Genomic DNA, 25,862 nt, shown 5'->3' on the forward strand with positions numbered 1-25,862 from the left:
AGTTCTACTGCAAGTCATACATACAATACAATTTACTGTATTTAGCCAAGGGTGATATAATTCTCAAACAGGTTTTTCATCTCTATAAGGTACATAACCAGGATTTATGAGACCAACGCAAGTGCTATCAGTTATCCTGTCAACATTCCAATTGACAAAGTGGAAAGGTATTGGTGTCCTCTAGGTCCTATCAATCAGCTCCAGGTGAACATCTCAGAATTTCTAAAATAGATGCCTATTAAACACGTGAATTATTTCCTATATGGTGGTAGACAACAGCTTTTTTTTATGAGTATGATTAGCATAGTACTGCTTTGGCAGCCAACCGAATATTCACAAAGACACCACAAATGACCAGGCTTACAATGTCCTGTTGCATAGAGTCAACTCAGAGCTATCGTCAAGCTACAAACTTGCCACAGATCTTAAGGCCACTAGGAGACTCTGTGGTGTATGCACTCGACCCCCACCCAGCCAAACCAGCAGCAATTTCCTCCAGGCTCCAGAGGAAGAAAAGGCCTGAGCCACAGCCAGGCCAAGAACTCCTTCCAGGAGACCCACAGGGAAGCAGAACAGCACACTGAACACCAGTGGCTTGTGGGTGCAGGGAGTCTCATGCAGACTTTTCCTACTGCATGCAGTTTGACTACGAGTCAACCACTTCATTCTATAAATACAACAGCCTGGATGAGCCCACTTTGAGCTCTCCCTGCATTTAGCAAGTGAGCTGTATGGCAATGGTTTTGCTACTTACAGGTCAGTGGATGAGCCCAATTTAAGTTCAATGTTAGCCATTTAGCTTAAGAGTAGGTGCATACTGAATGTAATGGATTATTTGGGAATATAAGGTTGTATGATTTTTAATATACTCCTTGATTCATGTTACTTGTTAGACTAGATTTGCTAAAATTTTACCAAGGGCAATTGCAGACTACACTAAATATTTGCAAGATAAAGTCAGCTTGCCTTTTGCTGGGAAAAATTGAACTGACTGAGAAAACAATGATCCAAGACTAACGTAGAGACGTTGCAAACATCTGCAGTGCAGGGCCTGTTTGCACTTCACTGAGAAGAAAGGATTTATCCAGACAAAATTACACCTTCAAGGATATGGACCTAAAACAATGTCTACAGCTGAACAAAACAAAGGCCCACATGGAGTCAGGGAAAAAGGGTTCAATGGGGAGCAAGGGACCTGGTGGTGAAATTTTGCTATTGGACTGCATCTTGGTGTGAGTGGTCTGTAAAGATATAAAAGTTTGCAATTTATGCTCGGGCAGACCTCTGTGTAGGTGCCAAGCTTGAGCCAGCCCTTTTGTTATTTTAATCCATTAAACTATTTTCCTGAAAATTTTGCTTCCTGAAAGCCTACTTTGCATGCAGTTACAGGTCTCCCCGGAAAGTTTGTCTTCGAAGCTCTAAGTACAGGCTCTGTAGCAAACGGTTATCAGGGGGAGAAGAACCCTGAACAGGTTTGCATCGTGACAGATATACACGTCGCCTGAGAGTTTGCCTCTGGAGTTTCAAAACACAGCCCCTGAAGCGAACAGTCCTCAGGGAGAGAAGATGCCCAAAGGTTTGCTTCATGAATGAATACATGTGCCTGGAAAGAAAGTAAGCGATACTTGGTTTGGTATATCTCCCCCATGCAGTAAATAATAGAGCAAACCCACCACCAAACTCTTTAAGATCACGTTTCTCTTTAAGAAATCTAAACATTGTTCTGCAGCAAGCAGAACCCTAAAATCATTCCCCTGCAACAGACTCTTCAGTTGACTTTCAAACAGTGCATGGCTTCATCTGCTTTGCGTGCTTTGAATTGTAGAAAGCTGCATGCTAGTATTTCCCAGAGTGCACTGTTATATGCCATGATACTATACTCTTAGTTCAAGGTCTTTTGTAATTTTATTAAGTATCTCCCTCTTTGTAATATTGTTGCTCCCTTTTCTTTTTCTTAAGCTGTTTGCATAGCTCTGGGCCTCCATCCATGCTTCATGAATTCTCTGTAAAACTTCAGAGATTGCTTTTAATTCCTTAAGCATTTCAGGGTAAATTTTATCAAGTTCCACTGACTTGAACAAATCCAATTATGTATTTGTTTGTCTACATAAGCATTAGAATTTACAGATGTTGTTTACCCTTAGTCATAGCAGACCCTGTAAAAACAGAACTAAGCTGACTCATAGATTCTTCCACTTCTGTGGATGTTTGCGTATGCTGAGAGACAGATATCACTGCAAGGTGGGGTTTTGTTCAAATTATGCATTATGCAGTTCTTTGTGATCACCAAGTGCTGTCTTCCCAATGGTATTTCAGTAAGAAAGAAGTCATACATCCATTAGACATAAATCCTTGTATTTCATAAAATAATATCTGGCGGTATCCTATCCCAGCCACTTTGACAGAATTACTCTCATCACTTTTATATCAATGATCACTCCTTTAGGATCAGTGTCCCAGCATTCTCTCTGCAATCCTTTCTTGTCACATTCCGATGCTGAAAGTTGAAAGGTTGTTGTGGTTTTTTTTTTTCCTCTTCTTTTCTTTTCACCTCACTTCACTACTCCACCTCAATATATTTACTCTAGTTTTACTCTACTTCCAACTTCAATCAGATGATATTTACTGATATACAGGTGTATTCGTTCTTGTCCAGATTAAACAGGACTTCTCTTAATTAGTTAGAAATGGCTAAAGATTGAATTTATTGAACAAAGAAGAGTGGGTTTCTATGACAGAAATCCAGGGATCTGCCTAGAGCTCGGAGAGTAACAGGATTCAGCAACCCAATGCAGTGCTTCCAGTCCAGTGAGCTACATAATCCACTTTACAGTTCAGAGGACTCCAGCCCAATGAACAAAATAACCCACTCCAGACTTATGTGATTTCAGACCAATGAATAACATAATCCTAATTTTTATTAGAAACTATGGGCAAAGAGAAAAGGTTTTATGAGTAATCAGCATGTAAACGTGTTTTATATAGCCAGAAAGGGAATTTGTACTATAAGACATCAATAAATTAGTGTTTTAGTGCTCAGAACCTTTATGGACTTCCATTAACTCCAAATAAGAAAGCAATGGTTTCTTTACCCATAACATGTAAATTTTTCTGTTCCATCTGACCATGGGTAATTACCAGCCAGGGATGAATGTTTTGTCACTTCAAGTATTCTTATTCCCCATTTTTATTATCATCCAAATACTTGATAGTGAATAAAAAGCGTCTATTATTTTTGAAAAAAATAACAGATAGATGAAAGATATTTTTAGATCAGCCAGCCTGATCTCTCTGTTAGTTTGTTGTACATTTTTATTTTAAATGTTGCCATGCATTCTGTAGTTGTCTTCTGTTTCCTTCTTTAATATCGGTTTACCAAAACCACCCAAAGGTCATGGAATTAAAGACTGCAAAAGCAATTATTGGAAACCACTATTTTTGAGTACCCAGGTTGAGTGCTAAGAAGTTTCACTTATGAAGAACAGAACACTACAGAGGTCACGTCTGAAGAAAGGAACAATAAACACCATGAATTTGACAATAAGGATAATCTCTTTCAGAATGGATGAAACTTCTAAAAGACCACCCACCACAGAAATGAAAAAAAAAAAAAAATGGAGAGTCATGGACATGTCATTTTTTTAATGTCTGGTTTGAAACTGCAAAAGTCATGAACAGAACACAACCATTCCTTGAAAAATACCTTGTATAAAACATTTCAGTTTAAGCTCTAAAATTAAAGTGGCTGTTATTGGGCTCTGATTACTATCTATAGCTGTTCAGTACCATCTTGCTTTCATCTATTGCTGCCCTATATGTCTGTCAAGTGCTATATATAGTTTCCATCAGGACTATGTGAATGTAGAGAAATTAAAACCCCACTAAAAAAGGATTTATATCCTACAGTGTATTTATCTGTACAGGTTTGCTTTGGATCTGGTTCATTGTTTAATAACGTGGGTCCTTCCACAAGAAAAGCACAAGCTGATCCCTGAGTAAACTGATTTAACTTATTATATGTTCCTGAGTTAGCAGGGGATTGGCCTAAATGACCTCCAGAGGTCCCTCACACTTAGGCTGAAAGAATAAACATGAGTGAACTTAATTGTGTGAAATTAATGTGTGTTGAATAAATGAAACAGATATCATTTGCAAGCACACATTCTTTTCTCCAAACCTCCACTTCAATATTGAAATATTTCATTTTAGCTGAGGGAGCTCCCAAATCAATGGGAACCGTGTGTTTCAGTTTTCTGCTTTTTCCTGAAAACTTTGACAATTAACAATTTTCTATATTAAAAAAACCAAAACTAAACATTAGTTTGAATGAAAACCTGTATCAAGATACCAGGTATTCCCCTGAGTTGTAAATTATATTCTGACCAGTTTGGATTGACAGATATTCAAAAGTGTTCTTGTCCTAAAAGCATGTGTTTGTCTTTATCAAATACATTAATTGATAGCAAACTTGGACTGTGACTTTTTCATCGTTTGCAGAGCTTCAGCTGTGACAAGAACCATATTAGATGTGGATGCTAGTAAAATATGAATAAGAATGTATTCTTTCCTGTTCAGAATACTAACAATATACTCTTGAAAATTACTTCAGGTTAACCTATCAATTATTTTAAGATTCTGAAATGAAAAATGCCAAGGAAGTGCAAAACGCTGCCATAGTGTCATTCAGATTATTTTATTCAGTTCTAGCTATATGAATTCCAATCACTTTAATTGGCACTAAGAAATCTACTCAGTCACCCATGTACTTGACTGTTAGCAAATGGAGAGTGAAGACAGCTATCCAGCATCTTCAAAACAAGGGTGTTCAGTGGACAGATTGTCTGGCCATTGCAGTATGATCCCCATCCAACTCTGAAAATGTTTGCAAGGAATAATGTAACTGCCAAAGGTGTTTAAGAGCAGTCAGCTAGTTTAAAATGCTGCAGAATGTAGTTTCCTGGCAAATGCTCTAACAAGCTTTGCTACAAAATGTCAACATTTGGATTCACAGCATCCCAAGATACCTGTTAGTTGCAGCTCTGCTGAAGCTCTGAAGGTTTAACTGTCTGAACAATGAAAAATTAGTTAAAGCTGGAAATATAACAGCAGTGAAGCCTAACTTCTCTTGAAAATGATGTGCCAAGAATAGGCAAGAATTCATGTGAGCTGAAACAAACATGCTAGAACTAATGTGATTTCTGTGCTTTGGTAGTGTTCTCTTCTCCCAAAACACATATTTATTGGATGAGTTGTGAGACGCAAACTTCAGCCAGTGAACTGCTCATCATGTTGTGGTGTTCAAATAGTAACATCCCAGCTTTTTGCTTTGGTTTTAAGAGAATACATTGTAGAGGTATGTTAGATGTAAGGAGACACAGGCAGTCAGTCCCTTATAAATTTGTCAAATAATAGATTAATGATATTTTCCAAGGTGTCTACTTGATGTGGAAGCTTGAAACCATTTTCATAAATTACAAAAGAATGTAATTTCAAAAATTCTCTTGATGCTTATATAAACTCAGCCATTGGCCTAAGTCATAGCATTAGACCCCAGTTTTAATAACCAGTTGTGAATTTTTCCATTTGTGATAACAAAGCCTAAATTAAATTTTCAAACATATCCTAAGGATTAAGAACTTAAGTCATTTGAGCTATCAGTGGAAATCTTTGAAGACCCTGATCTTCAAAGGTATTCAGGTGTGGCAGTATCCTGACTATCTTATGTTTAAGGATCTCAGCTCTCTTTAAAATAGAAAATTTGCAAAAGTTACAGGTACCACAGTATTAGGATAACCCAAACCAGGCATATATTCCTATTGTGTTATGCATTGCACAGACAAAGCAGTTAGAGCACTCAGCTACAGGAACATTCTGCCAAACAGATATTTATGGACACTAGGGTAGGAAACCAAAGTGGCCTAGACCATGACTATCACAGGACTTTGGGAAATCCAGGTCTTGGGCTTGTCATGGTCTGAGCTGCCTGCTTAAACAGCAGAACAGGGTAGCAGATCTTGCCTATGAATTTTTTATAAAAAGGGTGTTGAGAACTGGTTGAATAACATGACAGAACACACACAGATACTGAACAAGACTAGCTAGAAAATATATTACTTTTTTCTTTTTTTTCTTGACTTGGCATTGTTTTCCTGCCTCCCTTGTGCCTTACTGGAAATCATTTGCTCTCACAGTGCCCAGACATGGAAGCACTGAGCTTCTGCCAGAACACTGAAATGCAGGAGCACATTTTAATATATGATGGCAGCACGCAGACAGGTTGGGAAAATACGGAGGATCTGAATCTCAGGAAACTTTACACTTTAAATAAATTAGATCAGAAGTTTCACCTTCCATCCAGAAGCATACTTTAACCAAAACATGATAGCAGTTGTGCCTGAGTTGCCTTTTTTTCCACTTCTTCTTTTCTCCTCTCTTCTCCTTTTGTTTATGATTATTAAAGCTTGTCTGGAAATACTGTGTCATTTGGCACCTAAAAAACTTCCATTCTTGAAAATTTCAATCTGAAGATAAATTACATTTGCTTAAACTCCCCATTTATTCCTACATTCCTGACTTCAAAGTCATGTCATGTATTTTTTTTAAGAAATGCATCTATATTTTAAAATTAAATTTTAAAATGTTTCAGGTTTCTCATTTCATTGTTCTGTCTGACTTCAATATAACTCAGCTATGGTAGAATCTTGTTTTCAGTAAGTGTTCACAGTTAAGAAATATTAAAAAAAATAAATTTCAAGACTAAACAGAATTCTAAGCATCATAAAATAATTTCTACTACACACTAAATCTGGTAGCTACACATTAAAAAAAATAAATAAATAAATAAAATAAATAAACATGCACTGAGTCCCATCAGGGTAATAATAACTTAATAAATAAAAAAGTCTCTGAACTGGACTGACTAAATATATTATTGTCCTGAAGTGCAGTGAAAAATACATTTTCCATGGTTATGCAATAAAAAAGGCATAATCTAGAATCATAATGTCTTTTGTTCCCAAGGATCATTTTCAAAATTGATGCTGCTACTTAGACTTCTGCAGTATATGCCAAGTGCCAGAAGTCCATCATCACAATATTCTTGCAAAGGATATTTAAGGACTATTAAGCATTTTGACTTTCCATCACTGCGTCATGACTGCTGCTGAAGCTATTTCCTGCATCTGTAGATATTTTCTTACAGTCTTGCATATGTGTGCCAAGGAGTTTAAGTCTGCTGAGCAAAGAACTTCTAGACTCTGTTCTGGAGCTGTAATACTGCTTATTGCCGACTTACAATCAGCAACAGGTACTTAATAATGAGAAAATATAAGGAACCACAGAAGGTCACTAAAACCTTGTGGTGTTATATGTTTATATTTTATATACCTATAAAGTAAAACATATATATTAGTAAGCCAATTCATTCAAACAGAGAAAAAGGTTAGTTTTTCACTGGATAGAAAGTTGATGGTTGTATTTTAATTATTTGGATTCTCTGAAACTTGATCACTCTTTAGTGTATTTTTTTGACCACTTTGGGATATATTTGTGTACTTTATGAACTTGTCATTAAGTAATGTAGTAGTAAATAAGGTAGCCTCAGCTTGAATTATTAATAGGATAGTATATGAGACTACTCATGCAATATAAACCCCTCCCTGGCTACATTCTAAGGGGCCTACTTCACATTAGTTTAGAAATAGTAATTTTATTCTAGTTTGTGGCTGTAGAATGTTTGATCCTGCCTACAAGCTTAACTGCAAAGCAGATGCAATAATAACCTACTTCTAAAAACCAATGTGAAAGAGAATCTGAGACTTTTTTTATATAGAGAGATCACAGCCTGTATAATTACCTTGTTTGACTGTCAAATGCCTGATATTTGAACTACTCAAGTCAAAAAGCAGAAAAGTGAAACAAAATAGTAGAAGTACTTACACATTTTCTAATGGAGCAGTTTTCCATTAGAAAATGTTAATGAAATAGTAACTCTTTCTACAGTGTTTTAATCTATCTTTGTAGAAAATTTATAGGGAATTTTTGAACAAAACATTTAAAGTTGTAGAGTCAGGATGTAAAGAGTAATGGTATATATTTTGTAATTTCTGTACTAAGATACTTTGAAAAACACAGTGCATTTTTTTCCAACATTCTCCATTTTTCTAATGAAAAATTCAGATATATTTTTCATTTAGTCTCCATTTGTTTTGGTGCTAAGACACAACGAAACTAGCATTTTAAGAACCAGGAAATCTCTTGCTGATCAGGAATTCTGATACTTGACTACTTTAGAAAATATCACGTGCACCAGTTTTTAGTATCTGCTTCTAATATAGTCAACTTAAAGTGTTCTTTACGGACATACTCCAAGCATGAAAGTATCTGCAATATGATATAACTCAGGATTGAGACTTTATTCATTTCTCTGCACAAACAAACTAAGGAAGACAATGCAGTACTACAAGTAAGCTTTTTTGCTTGCTTTCTATTTTGTAAAGCAAAGCCAGTTGGCTGTTGAAGGGCAACAACAGAAAGAAGGAAATTATTTGTTTCAACTGCTATTACATTCTCTCTACCTAAAACAATAGGACCGTCATTTTGATGAGACTGCAGAACGCCAGCATAACCCATAGAAGTTTTTAAATTCCTGTCACAATCACTCCTTTTAGCCAACATTGTAAGGTCTCTCAAAGGTTACTATAGAGTTAGCATTGTATATTTTTGTTAGGTATAGCCACCAGATATTTTGGTGATGAGCAGAGTTTTTGAGACTCTGACGATATATAGCTCTGTTTCTAGATCACTCAATTAACTACCCCGTAAGGATGTGTGAGGTTACCAATACTGACAGACGAGTCTTAAAAGATGACAAAACCCTGCTCTAAAAAAATTATTTTCTAAATTGTTTGGCATATTTAGAACAAAAACACCTTTACTTTACATTTTTCTCAATCTGGATTTTACTCACAGGAATGACACACTTAAATCCCATCATCTTATCACAAAAACATTTATTCACTGCAGTCATTTGTATCTCAAAGCCAGTGCAATCCATATATGACCTCTTCTGTCACTCTGAGGAGCTTGCTGCTCTTAGCATCTCTAAACTACCGTATCAACTTCTGAACAATGTCAAAAAAGATGACAAGTGGGCCTTGTCAGGATAACAGATATGATGTACTGTAAAGCAGCTGATTAAAACTAGAGTCTAGACTGAGAGATACATAATGATCTATTTCCTACTGGTCCAAGAGCTGATTTATTGTTTAAGATCTAGATCTTTATGTGTCCAGTACATTTTATGAGAAGGGACATGGCCTGTATAGTCCACAGAGTGTACACCATGTGCTGAACAACCAGGTACTGTAAACGAGTCTAACTCCATTGATGTCCTCAGAACTGCAGTGATTTGCATCAGTTGAGACCTGGACACCTATCTCCGCTGAAGTGCATAAACATCCATTTTCTAGAGTATTTTTATAGTAACTTCTGCTCTGAAAGCCCACTTAAGCACAAGAGATCCTTATGGCAGCACTGAATTAGACCTTAGCTTTTTTATAAACCATCTTGGAAGATGGCTATAGGCATACTGAAAAAGTAGTTAATAAAGAATTAGTTTTGCATAGTGTTTATTTTATGCTGCTCTCTAAACTAATAAACCTGTCTTCTTTTTATTAAAAAAAAAATGCTTATCTACATCTTGCATTCTTTTCCACTGCTCAGCAATTGCCAGAGAACATACCATAATTAGTCTAGCTTTCTGTGTATGTGATTCATTTAATTACTGTTTCCTTATATCATCTGGTTTAATTCGAAAAGAATCAGCATTTGCTACACATACCTAAAGAAATCAGACTAGCAGGAAAACAGCCTTATTTTTCCAACACATTTTTCATACACACAAAAATGGTATTCAGTAAAAAAAATACAGAAATAGGAGTAAGGAAATTGAGGTCTACTTCCAGACATCCCATATTTTTTCCTTCTCACCTCCAGCAGGTCATTTGACCTCTATGTACATCCCTCACTGGTTTGAAAATACAAGCAATAATGCTAAGCTGCTAAATTGGACAAACATTTTGAAAAAAAAAGTATTCTATAAATATAACTCAAATAAATACCACAAATTTATGTTGATTGCATTGAAAATATTTTAAAGCAGCCAAAAATCATCTGTATTAGCAAGTGCTTCACAAAATATGTAAAGGTTCACAAAATATTTAAAGGACTCACAGTGTTTTTTTTTCTTTATGACCTTACTTAGAAATACAGAGTTATATTGCTGACTCACTTGGCAAGGAGAACAAATGGGGACTATTAGCTCCAACTCAGGAATAAAAAAGGAATATATAAAAATTATTGTCACAAGAAAAAAAAGAAAAAAATAATAATAACAACAGCAGATGTTTCAGGTTCTTGTTTCTGCTATACACTGGATTTGAGACTGAGTTGGGAGGGAAACAGAAAGACATATCCAGCTGCACCAACCCAGTTACAATTAAAACAATTGAAGAAACATCTAATCAAATCAATTTTTCCTGTATATTTTAGGACCTTCAGCCATTAGTCTTCTATGTTGTGAGAAAAAATAATTAAAGTTCCCGATTCTAGGAAGTTAAGATCTGAAGGATGATCACTTCTGCTTTTCAAGACCCAACCAGTAAGTTTTAGCATTAGCAAATGAAACACACTTTCATTCCCAGCAGAGACAGATTTTGCTCAGAGGCTCAGTTAACATGGTTTACCACTCTACAATTATATTCATTTTGTAGTTCATAAAAGCACATCTGTAAACCAGCATGCTCTGCTTCCATATTAACTTTGATAACCAGTTATCAAATGAATGTTCACACTGGATTAATCTGGTAAACTTCAGAATTAATAGGTATGGAAGAAGTGATAAGGAAAAAAAAAATAATTAACTGATGGATGTGTTAAGATTAAATACTGTTTCAAATGTGTGTCATTTTTCTCTGCAGATCTACAAAGTAAATATTAACAAAATATTTTTAATGAAGCACTTCATTTACATTTCACCTTTCCTATATCAATTGTTCTATTCTCTTAGTATGATTCAACTAATGTACATATCAGTTTTAGCAAGCCATAAAAAGTAATTTTTGCCTCTAGATTCTGTGATAAATTTATCATCACAAAATTACACGTCAGTCTAATTTCAAGGCTATATTGCCCTGCTGTCTAAAAAGTTAATGAACTCATTACATTCTGAATTAAGTGAAATCAGAATAAGCCCCCAACACTAGCTTCTAATTGAGACAAACATCTCTTGACAGAAAATAGAATTAATGTGTGTCTTCAGAAAAGTTTGTCAAAAGCAGACTTGTTACTGTTTTAGGCACATGGCCTTGTCTCTACCAGGGGTGATATTTAGTGTTACAATGTTTCTTCTTCAAAGATCTTAATGCACCTTATGTATACTAGCATTGATACACCAAAGGGATGTAAATTGTCAGCCTAGAAACACAGCTATACTATCAAGTCAAGAGGATCTAGTGGCTCTTTATTTTCTTAAATTAATGAATTTGTATAAAACTGAATGCTTTATGTCATAAAACATTCTGCAGTCCTTTTGCAACTATTAGGATGCTTAAAGAGTAGGAATGTGGAAGCTCATGTGACCTTTTTGTAAAAGCAGTAGCATGGGCAAGTAAATGAGGAGGATATGCCCAAAGGATTCCTGGACAAGAAAAAATGGAGATGAAAGCACAGATTGTGAAGGCACATATGTATTCCTCTTTGTTTCCCTGAGTAACTTCTATAAGGAAGCATTCCCCACCTGCACATCATCTAGATGATACCAACAGCTGAAATGACAGCATGCAGCAGTCTATACAAAAGCTTAGCCATACAGCTAAAGCAGTTCTTACATTACTGCAAAGTGCTGTCTTGCAGATCCACCTGTGAACATCAGTTGGGGATGATTTTCATTCCCAGTCCCCTTAGTCTGTCTTACTTTCCTGTCAATTAACAGCTTTCTCTCTTGAGGATTATATATGTCCTGTAGATCCTGCCAGCAGGACATCTTCTCATTCCTGCCTCCTGGCTACATTTAAATGTTAATGACTAATTCTATAGCTAATACATGCAGTTGATTTTATCTTAATGTCTACCAGTTTTAAATGTCACTGCTTAGACTTGTCTGAAATGAATTTTGTTAAACCATCTCCTGTTAATTATCTTTTACCATTTATAGGTCTATCTGATGGCCTGTGTTGTCAACTGGGCTGCTAACAGGCAGTTCAGCTTTCTGTGTTTGAGATGGGGAGGTGGAACAGCCAAGTCCTGAATACAAAGCAGAGCCTGGTCTTCCCTGATGTGGGAAAAAAAAAAAAAAAAAACCTATTTGGAAAGATGCAACAAATAGAAATCAAATAAACCCTAGATTCCAATGCCAGGCAGTTTATGTACTTCTTTAGTTGTGAATCCTTTACATAAGGGGTTCATTGTTTGTTCCTGAGGCCAAAGAGCAGTCATATTTTTTTCAAAAAAAAATGATGACCCACAATCAGTTTAATGTAAAGAGAGTAAAATGTGCTTCCAACATCAATTAATCTGTTACGATTGCCACGTTCAAAGCTTTCAGGAAAAATAAAAAATCTTCCATATTCATACTAAGCTAGTGATTATAGACTTTTTCTGTAAAGATAGTTCTGTGCACTGAACTATGAGCAGCTTTGAGAAGGTGATTGTTAAAAGGAAAAAAGAAGTTGGAGAATATCTATTTCCATTGCTTTCTTTTTAGATTTCACTACTTCCTCAATACCTCCCCAAAATCTTTAATTGTCTAGTAGATGTAAATTCTACTTCAAGTAGAAAGGTGTTTCAGTGGACAGAGCCCTAGCTTGATGACAGGAACACCTATAGCAGTTTAAAATCCCTGAAACACATACTTGCATAACTTGAGTACAGTGAGGTAAAGACTGGATGTAGTCCTGAAGAAGTCAATAATTAGTTCTTTGCATCCAAAATAGTGGTTAAGATACCATAGGCAATGTTAACATATACCCCAGCTAACTCAACATCGCTGAAGTAGGACTTAAAAGAACTGATGTCAGGATATTTGGTGGTGGACAATATCATAGTATATATAGTTATCTCCATGTTCAATAATTTAAATGGCTTGAACAAATCTTTTATCTATATTATGTGACTAAAAGTCTCTGGGTTTCCAGTTACCTCCCAAGCATGTGCTGAGGTAGCCTCAGGACACAGACAGGAAAATCATGTGAGTCAGGAGTGGAGGTAGGACAAACATTGGAAATAGACAGAAAATACTCTTTTGGAAATAGTTATAATGACACCCTATTGTCATCACTGAATGCACCAATATCTTTGTAAATAGGATCCTCTGTGCCTTGTTACCAGGTCTGAAAATTACAATGATAGGATTTCACCATATTGCACAGGAATTGTACAGTGCTCAGATATCATGGGTGTTATGAGCCATCTCTATTTTTAAGAGATTGTCTGCAGAAAGGTATTAATACAAATTAAACCCCCATAAAGACATTTTTAGAGTGGAATTATACTTTCTGATTAAATTGTTACTCACTAAACAACATTAACCCTTGCTAGAATCCTTCTACAATTCAGTAAAGTTTCTTAAATTTTTTGTCTCAATTAATTTTCCAAATTTACCAGAAATTAACTACTCCAGTGGAAATACAATTTTTCTGTGACATGCAGATAAGACTAAAGATAACAGACATATATGCCAGAGAGATTCTCAAGGGTGAAAGAAATTGACTCTCAGGTTTGAAACAGAAGGCTTAACTACATGTTCTGAGATAGTTGTACATTTTCACTACAAGGCAGTTGACAACTGGCGGAAAACAAGATCTTAAACATTTTTTGTTGATGCCTGAAAGCTGTGCTATCATCATTGATACCTGGCACAGATGGTTTAAAATCCAGCAGAAGCCTAGGCTTGAATTAGAATTGATCAGCAGTATTAGTCTCTTTTCTATGTCAGAGTTAATAAAAAATTACTATATCGTGAAAATCTAATATTTTCTTGCCAAAGGTGAAATGCTTAGGTTGTGATATGGGCAGTCAAGCCATGCTGCATATTTCTTTTCAGTTTCTAAGATTGTATTAGATAAAAGAAGGGACATTTAAAAAATTCTTCCAGCAAAAGCTCTGTGGATCTCTGCCCCTGAAAGTTTCTTACTTCTGTGTTTCTGTGCGACAGATTCTTCCAGTCTATCAAAAAATGCTGAGTTATAATTTATCCTCTCCACAGCACAAGTATTCTGAAGAAGCCCAGTAGATACGTCTCTGTGACTATCAAGATAAAGCAGTTAAAAAACTCTAGCCCTGGTATAGCTCCTTCTCCTCAGGCTTTAAAGGAGAAGAAAAAAAATAACCCAAAGAGGAAATTAAGGCCCCGTCCAGCTTGGAAGTAAGTTGTTGTATCATTAAAACCAAGGATTTTCAGGATTATCTTGCACATACTACTTTCCTTTGTTCACCAAGAATAGTATTGTTTTGTGGTATGAAGATTACAGAATCTCCAAATAATTCTCTAACAGATATAAGTCAGTATTTTTTCAAGAATAATAGATTCTATTCCAATCAAGGACTTGTTATATTTTCTGGTGAACAACATAATCTACATGTGCGGCAAAGGTTTCCATGATGCCAGTAAGTGAGAAGATAATGAGCCATGTTGGCATACTGGCATCATTTTCTGATTCTTGTAAAATGAGAATAAATGCCTGGTAGGTTGCTCCTGGGCCACAGAAGGAAAGAGGTAAGGGTGAATTACCAATACTGTTGATCAGACTTGGTCCCCAATCTAGGATGATAGTTGTCAACCAGGTTTTTGATGGTCAATGTAATAAAAAGAATGTAGTTTACATCTGATACAGTCAGGAAATTCAGATGTACAGGATACAAAGGGCTTCCCTCTGACAACAACAGAAAATGAATTAAATCTTATGTTTGTGAATGAAAACAGTTCTCTTGCTACAGGCATAAGAAATACAACCATAATGTTCACAGAGGAATCCAATGAGAAAGCTCAGAAATACAAAATTCTGGCTCTGGACATCAGGCAACTGACATCAGTTTAGGATTTCCTCATTAAAGAAAAAGGGTCTGGTAGCAGGTTATAGTAATATCTGCTGCCTACACTTGGTGTCAGTTGGCCAAAAGATTAAGCTGACAATCCTTGATTTATTCAAAGGATGTTATAGACATATTTTAAACTACTTACAAATATAAAAGTGCACTGACCCTGACTGTGAGGTGTTTTCTGCAAAGTGACTCATGACACCCTTCACTGTAGTTTCAGTGTCTACCTTGTTATAAGTAACTTTTGCAACCTCATTTATTTTTTCAGATCTTCTTGTTCTTTTTTTTTGTACTTGCTTGCAAACAAACACAACTGTCTCTTGATTTTTCATCCTCTTCCCAGGAATTTCATAAAGATTAGGCATATTCATAATGGGGATAAAAGTGGCCATGTATGGTTTAATGGCCTTGAGTTATATACATACATAATACTATTTTTTATTATTAACATTATCACTAATTATTCTACTCCTAGTGAGAATGTGGGCTTAAATGTGAGAGAGAAGAACTTAAATGCCTAATGCCTTGATCTCAGTATAATTTCAGGTTCCAGTCTGCCATCAGGTCTCTTAAAAAATGTATAGAGGTCTAGAGAAATTTACAAAGTGGATTTGGGACAATTTTTGCCTTTGCTGACACGAGACTATGCCAGAAATAATTTATACCTCCATATCTAACATGCACAGGAGAAACTAGAGATGCATACACTTTTGCAAACTGTCTCACATCGTCAATAAATCAACTACAGAACATATTGAATACAAGCCAGTCAAATTAGAAATGACTCAGTCACAGAGTCAGTTCAGAGAATGACTCAGTGGGAACTTTGCTGTATGCTTTGAATAACCTATATTTTTTCCAACACCTGTAGAGTAACCTTGACCTTCTAAATTGACTCAGCTGACTAAGTTGAGTCCTGTGTGTTAGGTGAAATAAGGAACTCTCAAACAAGTAAACCAGTTACAAAACTTCTCCTTAGACTAAGAAGGTCACAAGATGTTCCAGTGGCCAGCAAGGCGCTGCCTTTATAGTCCTATGACACACCTGGGTTTTGGATGGAAGAATAAGCCACATTTAAATATTCAAGACAACTTCAGTCACATTCAACACAGGAAACTGATCATGGTGGTTTTGGAGGTTGTTTTGGTTTCTTTCCCAGCCAAATACCAAGGAAGCACCAATAAAGCAAGCATTATGTGAAAGGTAGTTCTCTTCAACAAACGCATGCAAATACTAACACATGAAAATTTGTTCTGTCAATAAATATAGGCCTTTTTGAGATATTTGTATTTAGTATGTAAAATTTATGTGTGTGATTTGTCCACACTTGGTGGTTCTTTACATATATGTATACATACACACACCTACACATTTTTTTGTTAATTTTGTAGGGATGAGTGCGAGAGGAGGACACACTCATCTTGGGAATCACTCATTCCTAGCACTTCTGAGGAGGAAGTACAAACTGGAAGCAAAAACAGGAAGGTCAATGCCAGCAGCTGCCCCCAGCTAGAAAACTTCATAAAAGTTTTTGACTGGTAAGGAGGAGAGCTTCAGGATGTCAACTAATTGAACAAATATTGGGTGCCAGAATGACTTGATATGTACCCAGTTGTACTTGTCTGGCTTGTCTGCAATTGCCTAAATATTTTTCACAAACCTCAGTACTATTTGGTAGGTAAGGCACTGCATTTACAAGAGACAATAGAGGACTTTTCCATTGGCAGAAATGTCTTCATCCTACTTGCTGGAAATAAATATATTTTTCATGCAGTCATGAATGGCTGAGACAGCAAAGAGATCTGATGTTATTTCTTTTCCTTGGCTACTGTTGCTGATGAACTGTATTTAATCATTCATAAGCAGCTTCTGCTCCTTATTTATTTGGAAGAGTTTGATTCCATAAGATTTGACAGTTTTCTGACATCCTCCAAATTGTTCCAGTAATAACAGAGACATTGACAATATCATTTATGAATCTCTCACATGCTGTATGTGAATGGAGTTACATATCTGCTCTAAGTAACAGAAAAGTGGAACAGCAAATTGTTTTGTAGAGGGAGCTGAAATTAGATTGTATGATGCTGCCAAAAGAGACAAAAAGAAATGGATGAATTTGGGAAGAAGGATAAATTGTTACACCCCTGAGAACCACTGGTTGTTGTTCCCTACTTCAAGGATGCACAGGCTTTTTCCTTCTTGGCAAGAGGCCAACCCCCCTGATCAATTCATAAAAGAGAACAAATAGCGTGTGTTCTATAAACAAAGAAGAATCATGCAGTTCTTTCCACTTATTGACTAAAGGAACCGAACTGTAATTTTCAACCTGCATATTTGCTGATTAAATCAGCAAATGCCACTGAAAGCCACTGAAAATTCAAGCCCTCAGAAGTAGTCATATGTATTTCTGCTGACATGATTAACCCCTCCTCCCCGTGTATTCCATCAGACTTCTACCTAGAGGCATACAAATGCTTCCTTTCCCAGCAGTGGAAGGAAAGCCTGCAACTTGAATGGTCTTGCAAAAATCCGCAAACCTATAGGCAATCCCAAATGGGAAATAAGATTCATGGGATAGCTTTAGTCAGCATCCTGTTCCTGACTGCTGCCAAAGCCAATCTTGTTTAAAAAGACACCCAAAAGGCTAGGTGCAGGAATGTATTTCCCAGGTATGAAAGAGAAATTCTGTGGAAAATCTGTGGACTTGCATGAGTGTTAGAAATAATAACATTAAGTTCATTACTTCTGAAGAGTACATAAGGAATACAGAAGTACAAGAGAAATCAATGAAAATCATCATAAAACAGAAGAGAATGAAAACTAACAAATAATATCTTGGGTGATATTGAATGTATTTTGCACAGTTATTTGTGGCAAACTGTTCTTTCTATCAGTTTAGCCCTTTGTGACTGCAGCATTACATACCACTGATTGTTATGGTTCATACTGCAGTTGAGTTAGAGCAAGAACTAAGGGGTGCAACACTTCATATCACGTCAGCTGTTCACTGTTTGGTATGTCTACACTATGTTGGATAAAGTAAAATAATCCCTCTCCTAATAACTTATTAGCAGGCTCCCATACATAAAATAGATCAAAAAAATGCAAAACTTTAGGTTCTTGAAACAATTCTGCAGAAGCTATAGCATAGGATCTGCAAAAACCTCTTTCGTATTTATTAAGTATATTGCTTAGTGTATGTTTGTTTCTGCTGTTAAAATACATGTATTATAAATTATTCAGGATTGTCTTCTGGTGTAAATCAGAATAGTTCTAGAAAATGTAAAGTAACTGAATTGTTATTGATTTAATTTAGTACCTTCAGGATTATCAATTAAATGAAAAGGGAAAAGCTAATCTTCCACTACCACAGTACTATTTTTTTGTCTTTTTATTTCTTTTTAATTAAAAAGTGGTTTGTTGGTTTTTTTTCATTATACATTCTTGTGAAAATGAAGGGTGGGAATAAAAATAGGTCAGAATGAGGAAAGCTTTGAGATTTTGAAGACGTATAATGTATTTTTTAGAGACAATAAGACATGGGCAGTAAGGGCTTAAGTAACTGGGGACAATACTCTCTGCTCTGATCTGGACACCTTACTATAAGCAGGGGTTTGGAAGAGTAGATATCTATTTTGTCTTTTAAGATTAACTTTGAAAAGTATTAAGATGTTATATAAACACATTTTTAAGAAGCAGCAAATACTAGGCCTCTATTGCATAGTTTTTCTTCATTGCTCTATTATATTCAGAACAAAAGGAAAAAGAACGTATGGATACTTTCTTCTGTCACTCCTTACATTACCAGATTCATACCTCCCAAAAGAAACAAGTGTGTGAATTTCAAAACTGGACTAAAGGATGTGAACAGAAACTCAGCTTCAGGGAATGATATTTCAAGCGTATAATCCCAGCAAAACTCATCAAAAGGAGAGGGAAGAATATATGTATCTTGCAGAGCATAAGCAATGTGCCATATTTTGTTAGATACACAATTACTCATTGCGTGTGGAACTGGGGACCTAAAATACACATCTAACCATGTGAAGACAGAAAATTTTGTCAATAAGGTATTACGTAATAGCCTGCATCAAATTATATTGATTCAACCAAGGTCTCCCAGATCATCTCCATTGATTTAACTAGACACCACCCTACATTAATCCTCTCCATGAAGTACATACAGTCAAGGCTTACTTCTCACACAGTAAAAACTCAATGTGCACTTGACGAGTTATCTGAATTTACATCAGAGAGAACCAGCCCAATATTTTATGCAATAAAACGATTGAAAATAGTTAACATATAATAAATATCCTGGATTCCACCATATTGTCTTCACTTAAGGCCTAAATTCAATATGAAAATGTGTTTTGTCTGAAGGATTTTCCTTGCAAGGAAGAACTTTCCCTGTGTGATTATTAGATCCTATCCCACTCATGTTAGAGGCCACAGGAGGTCATTCTTTCCTAGCAGTGACTCTCCAAAGCTCAGCTTATGGGATAAGAACTGAAGCACAGAAGAAGGGTAATGTACGATAATTTTGTTGTTATAAAAATATTACTTGTCTCTCTATCATTACTACAGGAGTGAAAATGACTAATGAATCACATGATACTTCAAAAGGAATTAAAACAAAATTTACTGCAGTTACTGAAATTGAAATTTGGCCAGAACACTATGGTTAATTTTCCTGCCTGTGGTGAAAAGTGGAAGATTTTTAATGATCATGGGATATCTGTGGCCATAGTTTCTTCTACTTCCTGCCACACTGAGTCCTTACCACATAACAAAGAGATCCCAGCTTCCCAGTACCACTTTCCCACTGTGCTACATGATTTCATTATACCCTGAAAGATTAATCCTTGGGGCATTACACAGTTCCTTTATACACAAACCTTCCAGACTCTATAACTAGATGGATAACAAGTTGCATCAAAGAGACATAGCAACCTAGAGAATTGCAACTGTCAAGAACAAAGCATACACCCCTGCTGGTCTAAAACTGCTTTATCCTATACATCAGACCTAGAAATCTGCTGAGACACTTCCTGCATGAAAAGTAATACTTTTGTCAAATACTACAAGCTAGACTTGTAATTGTCTTTGGACGCAGCCTCCAGGGCCAAGATTATCCAAGCCGTTTTGATTCAGCAGGAACCTGACAGGAAGAGTTTCAAGGCTTCATGGAGGCTGTTTTTGGTTTTACGTAGCTTCCTGTGTCTTTCAGATTGTAGACAAGACTTTCAGATACGACTTCTAATGGAGGAGAAAGTCTGCTAATAAGGCAAAGTCACAAAGAAGATTACTAATTTAAAACAAACCCCTTATCCTCTAAGTGAAGGGCAGAAAAACATGATAGATGAAACCATTTTTAGTACAAAAAGAACAACACAATGTTTTTTTTTAATTGATCTACTAAACAAATTATTAATATTTTTTCCCCTAGAAGAAAAAACTGTCCACATTTTGTGTATTTTTGGTTTTTAAATCAGATTTTTTAAGCTTTTTCAATGTCATTTCTTTGGATCTGGAGTGTCTCTTATTGTATTTGTATAGCACTTAAGGCAAGAAAGACCTCATTTTAGTTACAATCTCAGAGAACTACTGAAATCCAAACAAAAGGTGATAAAGTGTTCCAGGAGAAACATAATAAAACAGTACCAAAAATCTGGCCAACTAGGTTGTCTTATAAGAGAGAAATGAATAATCCCAGAATTTACTTTTAAGTATGCATTCTGATGAGGTACGAGTATTTATTTATAAAAAGAAAATAACCTATTTTTGCTACTTACATCTGCTTTAAAGACAGATTTTAATTATTCCAATATTGTCGCACTGTAATGCATAATCTTGTTGTATTTATCTGGAGAGGAAAAAAAAAAAAAGAGAGAGAGAGAGAGAGAGATGGAGACATGGCTACACTTTCTCATATAAACTACTCTTTTTCCATTACTTTTCTGTGCTGTTCTAATTTCTTTGCCCGTGTTTCAAAGAGAGCATAAATTCCCTTACTACCTCTGAAGCCATAGTTGCTAAAAATCTAATCCAGCTCTCATCCTGCCCTACCTTAATTGCTATAAGCCTTTTGTCTTGTCATTCCCCTGCCAGCCTCTGTATATCCTGCATAACTCTGTTGTGTGCAAGTCATGAGACAGAATACAGACAAACCTATCTTTGAGCACATTGAAGATGCTTGTTAAAAAGGAGTGTTTTTCTTCTCTTCAGTTTAAAACATGACAAAATCAATTTTTAAAACTTCACATCTTAAAGTGATTTTGAAGCTCTGAACCCTTTAAGTGATGTGCAAATGGCAGAATGATATCACATTGTCAATCAGTTGCTCACTGTTACAAACTCCATTTTCCATGCTGCTTCAAAAGCACAGTATAAGCCTTTAAAATGCAAATTAAACAAAGTGCACTTTTAGACTGAAATAAGAAACATCTCAGCACAATACCATTTGCCTTACGGCATGCTTACCAAGATAAATATGTCCTTTGTATTTATTTTCTTAAAAACTGAAAATAAATCTACTATGTGTTACCAAAAATGTCTCATCCCTTTCCATCCAGCACTGCTAATTTAAGAGTCTTCCTATTATAAATGGTGCTGAAGTTCAACATGTAATGTTAATTCTAGTGTCTAATAAATAGTCATAGTTAGTGATATTGAAACTGTTTTGAAAAGGCTGGAGAAGCACGGACACCTGAAGAAGGATTTAACTGAACTAGCAGAACTAACTCTAATTGGGGAGAAAAAAAAAAAAAAAAAAAGAAAAAAAAAATACATACTCTTTTAAAAAAGACATCCAAGAAACACTTTCAACATTTTAAGAAAATACCATAGATTAGTCTTAAAATAGGCTTGGAAAGGTGAAATACAAACTAGGGAAACACCTCAGGATTGCAACAGTGGGTCCTCTTTTGACCTCCTTTAGCAATGTGACTTGGGCAGTTACAGCTCCTTACAGAGAACCTTTTAGCAGAAGTACTAATAGGATGCTACAAGTGTTAATAAAGTGTCCTAGTTGATACTATATGCCTATTTGAAGCAATTGGACAGGAGTTAATAGCTCTCTGGAAGCAAGAACATCCAAGAGGTTAAAAAGTTGCTCTCTTATTTGTAGGCTATTCTTCATTACAGTATCTAAGTAAAAAGGGAACCTACAGGATTACAGACATGAAATATAAAAGCATGTGTTTTTCTGTATGATCTATAGATCTAGCGAACTTCATTTCAGACTGCACTACATAGACTACAGTGAATAAATAAAACCATGAAGCAAGCTGAATACTTCAGCTTAGAGGACAAGAGTGTGTATGCATATGTATTTTTGCACACACATCTGAGAATTCTGCAATCTTATATCATCTTTGGTAGTGACTGAAAAACATGCAGAACCAAAAGTGCATAATTTCAGCATTAACCTGAAATAATTCAAAATTTGATGCTTAAAAAGTGTGAAATTCTCCTTTCCAAGAAGTGGACTGTTTTTTGCTGTTCATACTGCTGAACAAACTCTACACACTCCATACAACAGAAACCAAGTATTGGCTGTTTAGTGCTATTAATAACTCCCGAGCACCTCTGATGCTCCTTTTTTCCTTGAGAGTAGTTTTGAAACCCAAAGCCAGACTTTCTGTTTATGCCAGCATGGTGATTTTCAACAGCTCATTCATTTTGAATCTAGTGACAGAATACTTGGGCTTCAGCTGTCTAGCAGTTTTAGGTGCAAATTACTTTTGCCTAAGTACTCAGCTGAAGCTTTCCTACAATCTGGATTCTCTAACAGAAAAACAGCTCAAAATACTAGCATACTAGTATAGCTCAAAATACTAGTACTAGAGAAGTACTCTAAAAACCGCCCTATCACTGTGATGTAGCTGTTTGTTTGTTTGTGGGTTTTTTTGTTTGTTTTTGGTTTTTTTAATTATTATTATTTTTCAATTTATCCTTAACCAGATTGTGATATGTTAAATATTCAACCTAACTGGAAGGGAAAAGAGAGAAAGGAAGTACATTGTAGAAAAGCCATCCTGGTATTATTAAAAACATATAGTTTTATCCTGTCAGATATAAGTCAGAACTCTCAGAACTGTGCAAGGAACAGGATGAATCTACAGCTTAAGAAGAGGGGTGCTTGTGACAATATTTCTGTCTGTAAGAGGCAGGTGGCAAAAGAAATGCTAGTTGCTAAACAAGTGAAGGAGATAACCCTCAGATTTTAGTAGCCGGGTTACCGGAAAGCATGACTCTCCATACTGCTCCCAAAAGAATACTCACAACTCATGCATCACACCTTCTGTTTGGAGAAGTGAAAGCAATAGCAGTAGGCATCCCACTGCCCTGACATATAAGCAATAGGAGGGTGATTCTTGTTTCCCTAGACATGCTAATACACTAGACTACAACCTACACCCCAGGGTCCTGAGGGAACTGGCTGATGCAGTTACCAAGCCACTCTCCATGATATTTGAAAAGTCATGGAGTAAGATGCAGCCCTTGGTGACTGGAAAATGGGAAAAATTGCACCCATTTTAAAAAAGGGTAGAAAGGAGGACCCTGGGAGCTACTGACCTGTCAGTCTTACCTCTGTGCTTGGGAAGATCATGGAACAGACCCTCTTAGAAGCTATGCTAAAGCACATGGGGGACAGGGAGGTGACTCGACACAACCAGCATGGTTTCACCAAAGGCAAGTCTTGCGTGACCAACTTCTATGATGGAGCAACTACATCAGCGGACAATGGAACAGCTACAGATGCCATCTATCTGGACTTCTGTAAGGCCTTTGACACAGTCCTTCACAATATTCTTCTGTCTAAATTGGAGAGACATTGGTTTGATGAATGGACTGTCTGACTGATAAGGAATTTGTTAGATAGTTGCATCCAGAGACTAATGGTAAACAGCTCAACATCTGGATAGAGATCAGTGATGAGTGGTGTCTCTCAGGGGTCCATACTGGGATCAGTATTGTTTAGTATCTTCATCAATGACGTAGTGGGATTGAGTGCACCCTCAGCAAATTTGCAAATAACAGCAAGCTGAGTGGTGCAGTTGACACTCTTGAGGGATGGGATGTCAACCAGAGACCTGGACAAGCTCAAGAAGTGGGACCACGTGAACTTCATGGTGTTTAACAAGTCCAAGTGAAAGGTCCTGTACCCATGTAAGGGCAACCCCCAGTATCAATACAGGCTGGGGGAGGAAGGGACTCAGAGCAGCCCTGTGGAGACGGACTTAGGAGTAGTGGTGGATAAAACACTGGACATGAGCCAACAATGTGCACTCACAGCATCAAATAGATCCTGGGCTGCATCAAAGGAAGCGTGGCCAACAGGGTGAGGGAGGTGATTCTGTTCCTCTACTCTGCTCTGGTGACACCTTACCTGGAGTACTGAGTCCAGCTCTGGAGTCCTCAGCACAGGAAAGACTTGGACCTGTTGGAGCAGATGCAGAGGAGGGCCACAGAAATGATCAGAGGGATGGAACACCTCTCCCATGAGGAAAGACTGAGAGAGTTGGGGTTGTTCAGCCTGGAGAAGAGAAGGCTCTGGGGAGACCTATTGCAGTATCTCAAAACATAAATGGGGCTTGTAAGGAAGATGAGGACAGACTTTTTAGTAACCCTGTTATGAAGGACAAGGGTTAATGGTTTTAAACTAAAATAGTGTAGATCCAAGACTAGATATAAGGAAGAAATTATTTACAATGAGGGTTGTGAAACACTGGCACAAGTTGCCTAGAGAGATAATAAATGCCCCAACTCTGGAAACATTCAAGGTCAGATTGGACGGGGCTCTAAGCAACCTGATGTAGTTGAAGATGTCCCTGCTCATTGTAAGGTGGGGCTGGACTAGATGACCTTTAAAGGTGCCTTCCAATCCAAACTATTCTGTGCTTCTATGATTCTATAATTTTGTGTACGATAGAGATTGGTTCTGTATAACTCTCCTGGTAGCTCACTTATCTGCACTGCACCATCACTCTGCTGTTAAAACATTACAAGATGTAAGCTGTAACTATCCAGAAATTCCAGAATTCATTTGTGTTGTCTCCCAAACAGCTAGAGAAAATGCAAACTGAGCTGATATTCTCAACTGCAGCAACTATGAGGCTTCAATGGGCTGCCTCGCACATGACATACTGTGTTTCATTTGATGGCGAATTATTCAATCTGGAATTAAGTGGGAACGGGCACTGTTTACCACCTGCAGGAAGGCCTCCAGGTTTGTTGAGGCTTGAGGACAGCATGCATCCCTGAATTTGCTGCCAATCAGCTTGCTTCACAAGGAGGCAAAAGATCATAAACTAGCAGTGTTCAGTCTTACAAAGTGCTAGGTTCTTACATATATTCCCAGTAATTCTGGAGGGCAAATGATAGACAGAAAAAAAGAAGCACTTACACCATGCCTTGTTTAAAAGACGAAGAATACCTGGGCTTTGTTCTTGGAACAAGCCCTTGGAATCTGTCAACACAAGAAAAGGTCTAATGATCTACAGACTAGAAATTTTGGCATATTAAGTATTTCTTTACCTGTACTTGAAGGAGAAAAAGAACAGTTAAAAAACTGTATTAACTTTAACATGTCACAGAATATTCATATCCCTTTGCCAACCACGATTGCAAATTATAGTCATTTGAGGGCTGTACTAATGCTTCACAGGAGCTCTGGAAAGCAGAAAATGGTTAAAGTGAAGTTTGGTGACAGCCCGGATTCATCCGCAACAGATTCAGACTTGTGGCTGGAGTTATGAGAC

At 36.6% G+C, this 25,862-nt stretch overlaps 1 protein-coding gene across 1 annotated transcript in view; it reads right to left on the reverse strand.

Annotated features, from left to right (window-relative positions):
- The window catches only part of CNTNAP5 (contactin associated protein family member 5), a 557,878-nt gene that overhangs the window by 501,408 nt on the left and 30,608 nt on the right, over positions 1-25,862 (reverse strand). The window contains exon 2 of the mRNA XM_082057253.1: positions 20,892-20,962. The gene's annotated coding sequence lies outside the window, so the exon portion shown is untranslated. The remainder of the gene's footprint in view (positions 1-20,891; positions 20,963-25,862) is intronic.

Source organism: Streptopelia decaocto, assembly GCF_964273445.1.
Source record: "Streptopelia decaocto genome assembly, chromosome: 6".
NCBI classification, from domain to species: domain Eukaryota; kingdom Metazoa; phylum Chordata; class Aves; order Columbiformes; family Columbidae; genus Streptopelia; species Streptopelia decaocto.